The sequence below is a fragment of the Nuphar pumila genome, chromosome 11 (genome assembly GCF_984573655.1).
Source record: "Nuphar pumila chromosome 11, dmNupPumi1.hap1.1, whole genome shotgun sequence".
Lineage (NCBI taxonomy): Eukaryota > Viridiplantae > Streptophyta > Magnoliopsida > Nymphaeales > Nymphaeaceae > Nuphar > Nuphar pumila.
In genome coordinates this window covers 12,553,573-12,564,224 of record NC_143259.1, presented here as the reverse complement: position 1 = coordinate 12,564,224, position 10,652 = coordinate 12,553,573, and positions in this window count along the sequence as shown.

Here is a 10,652-nt window from a genome sequence, read left to right as displayed (position 1 = left end):
TTTCCCACTAAACAAAACCTATAGATCACATCTAACTATCTAAGGTGTTAGATATGAGAAAAAAATACTTCAATTTTTGAATGGGCTTTACGAGACCTAACCAAAAAGAAGAGGAGGGTTGTGTATGTTCGCCCCCGATGATTCACTGAATCCCACGTCCGTGTTCGGGGGATCGAATGAGCGCCACGTATTCATGCACATGGGGCTCGTATTCCCGTGTATGTTGACATAACTTTGCATCGGACTCTGGTGCTGTTGCAAAGACTTAATCACCCTTACTTGCTTTTCTTGCCCTGAAATGACGGTTTGAGGAAATGACAAAAATATCCTCCATTCAAAAGTTGTGAAACGACGGGTGGGGAAAAGGACAAAAAAGTCCTCCTTCCAGAAAGTTTGATGTTAACCATTTAAAGTGGAGACGTTCGCCTGCGCCATCTGTTGTAACAGTGCTCCCATTATCAACGTTCCAGTGTTACAAAACATTCCAATGTCTTCTCTTCATTACTGCTGTCGTTAGGCATCATGGAAGAAAGCAATGATTCACAAACATTCCAGCCAGTGCCATCAAGGCACAGTGAGTAGCTTTTCATCTCATCATGCTATCGATGAAGAAGGCATGTCGTCTTGTGTGCCATTAAGGCATTGTTTGGTTATTGCAGGTAGATCTTGTTATTACGAAGGTTGGAAACTTATCGATATTTGTAAGACGCTGGGACCTGTTGACAAGAATGCTTGTTTGCAGATGCTAGGAAGGGCCTCTACCCCATCAGGTATCCTATAGTCACTCATCATATGCATTGTATCTCAAACCGCTGTATTAGTAACAGACTCTCGTTTTTGTGAGATACATTTTTGTTAGTTAATATCGATTTGTTTGCTATTATGTTCAAGTTCTTCCTTATCGATTTGTAATTTATTGTGCGATATATTTATCGACCTTTTAGATAGTATGTTTTTGTATCGTCGAGTTATAAGTTATAAAAACTGAACTGCCGTATCGATTTTCAATATCTGACAAATCGCTATACATATCGTTTTGTAAGATATTATATGTTTTGTAATATGTATTTGTAAGATATTTGTACACAGACTTTGAAAACGTTTGGGTGCAGAAACACATCTTGACACGCATGGCGGGGCGATTTTCGCATGCATATCGTTGCTCTCTCAGCGACTTCTATTGAACTCGCTTTAGAGCCTCGTAGATATTATGAGAGCGTTATCGTCAACACACATGTACGACATGTTTATTTTATTGGCATGGTAAGCGACACGTCGATGCTCAGCACAAGCAAACATCAAACCGCACTTGCTTTGATACTTTCATTCATTAAATCGTTGCTTTGACTTGCGTAACTCTAGTGGTATTCGTTCTTATATGCATCCTGATTAAATCGTAGTAAACCTATGCCGCTTGCTAATGGAAATTGATATATTGCTTACAAAACATTCCACTGTCTTCTTTTATTTGTCGTTGTTGTTAGGCATTAAGGAAGAAAGCAATGATGCACAAACATTCCAACCAGTTCCATCAAGGCGGCGTGAGTAGCTTCCCAGCATCATGCTATCGATGAAGAAGGCATGTCGTCTTTTGTGTCATTAAGGCTTTGTTTGGTTATTGCAGGTAGATCTTGTTCTTACGAAGGTTGGAAACTTATCGATATTTGTAAGACGCTGGGACCTGTTGACAGGAATGCTTGTTTGCAAATGCTAGGAAGGGCCTCTACCCCATTAGGTATCCTACATTCACTCATCATATGCATTGTATCTCAAACCGCTGTATTAGTAACAGACTCTCGTTTTTGTGAGATAATATCGACTTGTTTGCCATGTTACTGCAAACACAAATTGATATATTGCTTAAAACATTATTGAGCTTATCATCAGGTTGTAATAAAGACGATGTAGCTCAATCAATAGAAAGATCTGGAGAATTGAATATCTATGCTTATGACCCAACTGAAGAATTGAACATCTGCACTGACGATGCACATGAAAAGAAGGGTGCAAGCATTAGACCCACTATTGACTTGAATGTTCCAGTGGAAGAAATGCAATTCAATGATGAGGTAGACTACCATGACAGCGCACATAATAAAAGTGTATGCACCGGGAATGTACACGGAAGTACACCTGACTTCAATGTTCCAGGAGAAGAAATGCAATTCAATAATGATCCTGATTTTGATGTCGGTACACTTAATAAAACCGTAGGAACTGGGAATGTACATGGAATTGCACTTGACTATGTTCCTGTAGAAGGAATGCATTTTAATAACGAAGAAGATGCATATAAATTTTACAATGATTATGCCTTAAAAGTTGGCTTCAGTGTGAGAAGGTTTTCTTGGTCAAAAAATGCACAGGGTGTCTTGGTTAGAAAGACATATGTCTGTTCCAAGCAAGGTTGGAAGAAATCAATGGGAAATCCAACTAGGAGCACGCCAGAATCAAGATGTGGATGTCAGGCGAGATTAGTTTTGAGAAGACATACGAATGGGAAATTTGTCGTGCGTACTTTAATCGGTGATCATAATCATGATTTATCTGCATCATTTATGACTCCTATGCTAAGGTCACATCGTAAAGTAACTGTAGCTCATGCTGCAATGGCTGAAATAGCCGATAGCGCCGGCATTGCACCAAGGAAGACATACAATTTGTTTACCCGCATTGATGGTGGTCGCGAAAATGTGCCATTCACACCTTTGGATCTTAGAAACCACTTGAGCAGGAAGATGACAGATAACATGAAGAACGGAAAAATATGTTGTTTGGTTTGTTACTTACAGAATAAATCAAGTAATGAACATGGTTTCTTTAGTGCAATGCAAGTGGACGCAGATGGATATGCCGTGAATATGTTTTGGTCAGATTCAAGGTCTAGATTAGATTATGAATGCTTCAATGATGTGCTTGTGTTTGATACTACAGTAAAGATTAACACTGAACAGTGGCCATTTGCGCAGTTTGTGGGAGTGAACCATCACGCACAGAGTTGTATATTAGGTGGTGCTTTTGTGTATGACCAGACCAAGGAAACCTTTGAGTGGTTGTTCAGAGTATTTACACAGGCAATGAACGGGAAGCATCCTGAAACTGTACTTACAGATGGTGATCACGCAATTGCGGCTGCAGTGTTTCATGTGTGGCCAGATGCACATCATCGCCTGTGTTTGTGGCATATCTTTCAAAATGCAGCAAAGAACATATGACACATATTTAATCAGAATACAGGGTTTGACAAACATTTTACAAGGTGTGTACTTCATAGCGTAGACGAGGTCACCTTTAAGTCAGATTGGGACAAAATGATTAAGACATACGACCTTGCTGATTGTCTGTGGTTACAAAATTTATATGCAGAAAAAGAGAAGTGGGCATTGGCATATGGAAGACAATACTTTTGTGCAGGTATGATAGGCACACAAAGAGTCGAATCTATGCATGTCAGGCTAAAGAAAACCCTGTATTCATGTTTAACAATGTTTCGTTTCATGGAACAATATGAATGATTTGTAGACGGTCTAAGACAGAATGAGCTTGAACAAGACGTGAAATGCTTCAATACACGACTTCTAACTTTTGGCATGAAAATATTGATGCGACCTGCAGCTCTGTATACACTAATTGTATTTGAATGGATCAAGAAAGTGGTGTTGCATGTCATGAATTGCAGAATAGAAGAACTGGTGCAAACCGAGAATATGCACAAATACCATATTTTTTGTCAGGGCGAAAAGCATCAGGAAAGGCAAGAAGCGCATGTCACGTACAATGTCGACAACGGAAGGGTAGAATATTCGTGCAAAATGTATGAATTCAAAGGTATCCTATGCTGTCATGCATTAAAGGCACTCAATCAAGAGAAGATACAAGAAATACCAGAGTCTTACGTAATGCGAAGATGGACGAGACGCGCGAAGATTGAAATGCTCGTTATGGACAATGCGAGTAAATCTGGTGTTGACGAGAAGTGCCACATAGCCTCCCGTTACCAACAACTGTGTAGGTCATTCATGCATGTTGCTGATTTGGCATCGAGAAGCGAAGAATGCTATGCATGTGCGAGAAAAGCTGCAACGGAGTTACTTGAAAACGTGCAGTTAATTCACATTAAGTCTTTTGCAGCGAATGAATACCAACCGAAGATAATGGGATCGAACAACGTAGGTCAAAATCATGTCTCGCTTGACACTCCCGAGAAGTTGCGCCGAAGCGTAAACATTATCTTCAACAAGGCAGTAGTGAACGTTGTTGATTATGATGGACATATTCATGAAGCAAAGGGTATCAAAAGAAAACTTGCCTCTGATCGCAGTCGTCGGAGGGCAAAGGGTGCACTAGAATTGGTTGGCAAGAAAAGGACTAAGAAACAACCAACCGTTAATAAAAAACAACAAAGCCCTTCGAATGAACAGGTATGTAAAACATTATATTGCTTCCCATTGCGTGAAGCTTGTCAAATAGCTAACTCGTGTAATGTTCATCATGCAGCAATACCCTGCAGAAGTACCGGCAAACGTTCAAACCTACATTCCTCCCGACCAGATTTCCGGCAACGATCGCTACAGTTTTACAAGGCTTTTGGTATGTAATCGATGTTGCGAGGAGGTAGGCATTTCTTGTGAAACTTAATTCAGTGTCTAATATTTTCTCTTTCATGACAGGCTACGATGCAGTCGACAGATAGGTTTGGGACACAGGAATCTCGTGTGGGCTATTAACTAAGTTGGCATGCCTCTTTGCATGACCCGATCTCCACAATGCTGGATTTTTTAAGAGTTTATAGTCGTTTGTCATTGACGACTTGCGGTTCGTGGTTGAATTTGTTCAAATCGATAGATAGCGGGTTTTTGCTTCTGCAGGAAGGCGATTGATGACATCGGTGTATGGCGATTTGTGGTTATCGTTGAATAGCGATATGTGGCATCGCAGAGTAGAACATTGTTGATTATTGTTGAACTGTCAATCTTAGCGTGATGCGAAGGATTGTTCAAGTGTGCTGCGATGTGTGGCATCGCAGCGTAGGACTGTCAATCACTGTGCTGCGATGCCACAGATCGCTATTCAACGATAACCACAAATCGCCATACACCTCCAGTGAACTTCTTCTCCAGCAAATCTTTCGCGTTCCCGACACCTCCACTTGCCTTTTGAAATCATTATTGTTATCTTGTGAAAAGTTGTATCCATATATTATAAATAAAAGGCTACTCAATGTGTATTTTCCAACGGATACCCATAAATGTTTGAGTTGTCGTACAATATTCATTGATCATGTTGGTTGAGCAGTACATCTTTTAGGTCATAAATAGTCGCACAAGCACTGAAAGGTGTGTTTGTCTTCTACTTCGTGAACCAGCAACAACCAAACCGACGGTTCCTTCATAAACCTGGAGATCCGCCCTCGAACATAGAAAATTATAGTCGGTGAGGCAGACGAAGACAACTACACGACCAACAATGGCGAATCCTGGGTATATTGTCTACACATAGTCTACATGTTCAGCAAAATCCTGGGTATATTGTCTACACATAGTCTTTCATGCGTTTTTTGCGATTTGTTTTTGTGTACTATATAATGTAATTTAAATATCGGTCGTTGCAATGTCCGCATTCATTTCAGTCGAACATCCACCGACGAAGTTGGGCGAAAACTTAGTCAATCACTCCTGGAGGACATCAACCGAATGCGCAGTGAATTCGCACAATGCAACATGATCAGTAATTTTGTTAGTATTAAACTAGTAGTAGTTGTCTATAAACGTAAGCCATGTGTACGTATGATCAATACAGTACCATATTTGCTGCAAACAGACTATATCCAATTTCGTAAATTATATTAAAAGCAACGCACCAAGCCAGACTGTGAGCGTCGTCAGCCCATATTTCATGGTATATCGGTTGTATTTTATGTTGCTTTTCATTATTGATTTAGTCCAATTGATTCGTATGTTAACGTTGGTGTTAGCAATGTTTCTTTCGGTTTGCAGACTATATTACGCCGTTTGCCATACTCCAGTGGATTTCAAGACGGCAAACCTTATTGGGTTAACGGTAATCACTGCAGAGACCTTATGACAAGTGAAAAGGTAAGCAAACAAACCTACAGTGCAATATTACAGTGTGACAGTGGTAACAACATTTTTTCGATCTATTTGCAGATACTGATTCTTACACTCTGACAGTCTGAAAAGCATTGGGTCTTATACGTGATGGATTTACGCGAAAAACAACTATGGTGTTACAATTCGTTGGAAGTTGACAGTGGTTTACGGCTAGACATTTCCCATCTCGTAAGATTCCATCTATATGAGTATCGTGTAGTGTACTGGGGTCATCAATTTACTTTCGGTAGCATTATTCTCAGATCGGTTTCCTCATAGCCATTTTGGGAGTCGATGTCAGCGAGTGGATCTATCGCACGGCATACCATGCTCCTTTACAAGATAATGGCGTTGATTGCGGCGTATTTGTAATGAAGTACATTGAAGCGATATACAATGGTGCAGAACCCTGTTTCAACGCTGTATGTCATTCTTTGGCCTCTGTTATTGGCAATTAAGGGCATGTCTATTGCTTCTAGTTTACAATCTGTTTTTGCAGGTTGATATACCCGGATTCCGCAAAGAACTCTGCAAAAAGTTGACGTCCTTTCTAATTTCGGAGGAGAAACTGACGGAGGCGAGGTCTAAAAGGCTTGTAATTGATAAAAGATGTGCGCTCAACCCGCGTGATTGACAGTCATAGGGTGAGACTGCGATGTGTGCAATGAACAAAGACTTCTAATGTTCAAAATGATAATATTCAACATCGCTATGAAAATGTTGTATGCTTAAATATCGCTTTAATGTCGCGTTCTTATTTTACGAATAGTACAAAGCGATATGCTTGGTGGTCTAACGTCAAACTACACTGCTACGACCATGAAAACCTGTGCCAGCATTTGAAAATTGCTTGAATTTTAAACGACGGTTTCTTCAATTATGATCTTACAGACCTATGAAAAAGGTATAGACGAATACGACAACTGCGTCGAAGCCGCCTATGCACTCGATTCAAGAATAAGTCATGTATGCAGGAATTGTCGATTATGTCGGTTCCTTATTCGCGAAGCAAAGTGGAACTGTGTGTTGTGTCATTCAAATATTAATGAAACGTCCTATCACCCCCCGTCAGTTTTCGAGTATATACGTCAGTTTCATTAAACCAAAAGCAAATCTTAAATAAAAAAGCACTCCACATTAATGAAAACAATGTCATGCCAGAGGGCTATTCTGAATGGTAGTCAATGCGATTGGACCGAATCTTTGGGTCTCAAATAAATCCACAAGTACGTCTAAAGAAATCGCCTTAGGTGTACATTACCGTCGGTTCATCAAGACAGCGATTTCTAAGAACAAACCTTTCTTATTGATAAGTTCACGTAATGCGATATTTAGAAATATCTTTCGCCAGAGAAAAATATGCTGATCGTACTTGTGTTGGTCGAAAGCACCAGCAACCCAACACAATATGCTGGTCGAAACAGAGAAAAACTACAGAAAATGGGTTACCGCCTGAACTAGGAACCCAAATCTATCATCAAAATTGCACCCAAACACCCAAATAGCCCTTCAAATCAGTCCCAATCTATCACACACCAAAAAATGACCAGATTACAATTGATTTGGGCAAACAAAACCCACCGATAGCATCACAATCACAAACTTTTTGCATTCAGGGTACTGTTCATCAATTTTTTCAGAAAATACAAGAAAATCCACTAAAATTTGAGATTTCATCCGACCATTAAAATTCTTGATTCATTCAATCACAAAAATCAAGAGCTAATAGAATTCAACATTAATCGACCAAAAGTTCAAGACTTCAAGGTTGGTACGGCCGTCAGCTGTGGAGAACACAAGCTGAGGTGGGTCCCAGCACGACCGATGCAGATGAAGCTTCTTCCTCTCACCGATCTTCAACAAAGCACCATTTCATTTTCAATAGAGCTCTGATACCATATTGAAATCGGGAAATCAGCAAGAACAAAATGAGAAGAGAGGAGAATAGAGAGGGAAGACAACTTAAGCTTCATTAGCAAAAAACCCTGAAAAGGTTACAACATATAGGGGTTGACCCTCTTTTACACTACATGACAAAAATTTAGATACCCACTAACACCTTGAAACATTATAGTTATACACTACATGACTTGGCGGAGCTCCTGCTGGCCACCCTCAGCGCGACTGCACCTACTGGGTTACTGTCGAGGAGGACGGCGAGAACGGTGATGGAGGGCCTCGTTAGGTTGTACAGACAGAGCAATCGATAGGTTTCACTTTATACTATTCTGTCTGCCGTTCGTTTTAAACTCAATCAATTTTCCGCATATTTCATCGCGTATTACCGGAATATGTTTCCGCAATAAAACAGGTAATGTGAAATCCAATATATAACAGGAATACCCAATAACATCGAATACGAAGCTCATACAGCGTGGAAACAAGGTTGTTCTCCATTGTATATTGCTTCAATATGCTTCATTACGAATATGCCACAATCGACCCCATTACTTTGTAACGGAGCATCGTCAGCACAGAGCAACATCCACTCACCAATGTCGACACCCATTTGCCCGTTAAGGAATCCCGCCTGTGAAAAAGGGATAATATATTACAGTCCGGTCCACCTCGAATAGCTACTTCACCTTTGGGTACAAGCTTACCAAATGCATAGCATCGCGTTCTACGCTACTGTGGCAATCCAATGAGTTGTAGCACCATAGTTGTTTTAGCTGAAAATTCATCTCGTATAGGACCCAATGGTCTGGATGTTGCCAGAGTGTAGGAAGTAAAATCTGCGAATCGATAAAATCATTTTTCGTTCCAGAGACTTATCGTGATGGGGATGTTACGAATAAACCTTGGATAAGAGGTTTGTTCACTTACCTTTCCAAATTTCGAAATGTCTATGCACTCATCATTGTTGTTCCAACAAGGTAGTGCATCTTCGAATCCTATGTCGTATGGCTTTCGCCGGACGTACATCTGTTGCACGAAATAGCAATGTTTAACCACCAAGAAACGTGAGTACGTCATGAAAGCAAACAGAACAACAGCGGCACAGACATACCATGAAATACGGGCTGATGATGCGTACTGTATTGCTCGTTGGGTTGCTCTGAATGTAATTGACAAAATCATACATTGTCTGGTTGCATAAAGTTACGAACTTCAGAACATGCAAACCGATGACCTAGAAATTGATAGTGGACAAATACTTACAAAATTACTGATAGTGTTCCCATTTGCAAATTCATCTTGCATCTACTCGATGTCATCTACGAACTCGTCAGGGCGTTGCCGCCCACCCGAGACTGTGGATGTTGCACTGAGTGCACCATGAGCGTGGTATTCAGGATTGGACATTGAAATTATTGTCTATAGTAAACAACACTAGTCCAAATATGACATGAAAAGCCAAATGTTCACTAAACTGCTCAGGCGTTTCAAAGAATATACCTCTTAAGCGCTAGTCCTGGTACTGTGGATGTGGTTGTCTTCTTGTTCAGAGCCGTGCGTGGCCGTTTTGCTGCCATTGTCCACTCCATTGGCAACGTGTCTGGTCGTTTAGCTCCCATCCTCCTATCCGTTTGTTCTGTGCCTGGTCGTTTTTCTCCCCTCATCCACTCCTTTGGCGCCATGCCTGGTCGTTTTGCTACCATCGTCCTCTCCGTTGCCGTCGTGCCCGGTCGTAGTGCTCCCATCGTCTTTGGCGTCGTGCCGGGTCGTATTGCTCCACTAGTCCTCTTCTTGTCCGCCATGGCTGGTCGTACTGCTCCGATTGTCCCCTTCTTCGGCGCCATGCCTGAACGGAGATATCGATGGCACCTTTGCAACGGAGATACTGAAACGTCGTCCTCACCTACAAAGGTAAAGTCCTTTAACGTGCAACCATTTTTTGAAAACAGCCCGCTAATTAATTGATTGCGCTTAAAAAAAATATAAATACGGCTTTTCGCATGCCGCCTTTTTTTGTTAACCGCGACAAATTAAATGCTTGCGTTCGAAGTATTCAAAAATACGTCTTTCCATGCCGCTCATTAAGTTTTAAATATTCAACAAATCCTTTCCTTATCTATTGATTATTTGCATCGCTGTAATCAGCGATGGCAAACAATCGCTGTATTTGTCTTTGCCAATACTTTGTGCGCTATTCTTTCGAGGCGAAGACAAATACAACGATTGCGAAGACAAAGATCTCTGTAAAAGTAATTTCAATTGTAATCATTGCATTTTTGGAAAAATGAGAAGCTTGACTTTTGAACAAAGATCTACGTTTACAAACAAATCTTTTGAACTTGTGCACTCGGATTTATGCTGCGATGCCACAGATCGCTCTCCGACTCAAAGCACGAAGTATCCAGCGATGGCAACAAATCCTTTCCTTATCTATTGATTATTTGCATCGCTGTAATCAGCGATGGCAAACAATCGCTGTATTTGTCTTCGCCAATACTTTGTGCGCTATTCTTTCGAGGACCGACACCCGTAGTATCTAAGGGATGATTTGCTTATTATGTTATTTTTTTATGATTATTCAAGATTTTGTTGGATATACTTCCTTAAACATAAGCATGAAGTCTTTGCATCGTTTAAGACATA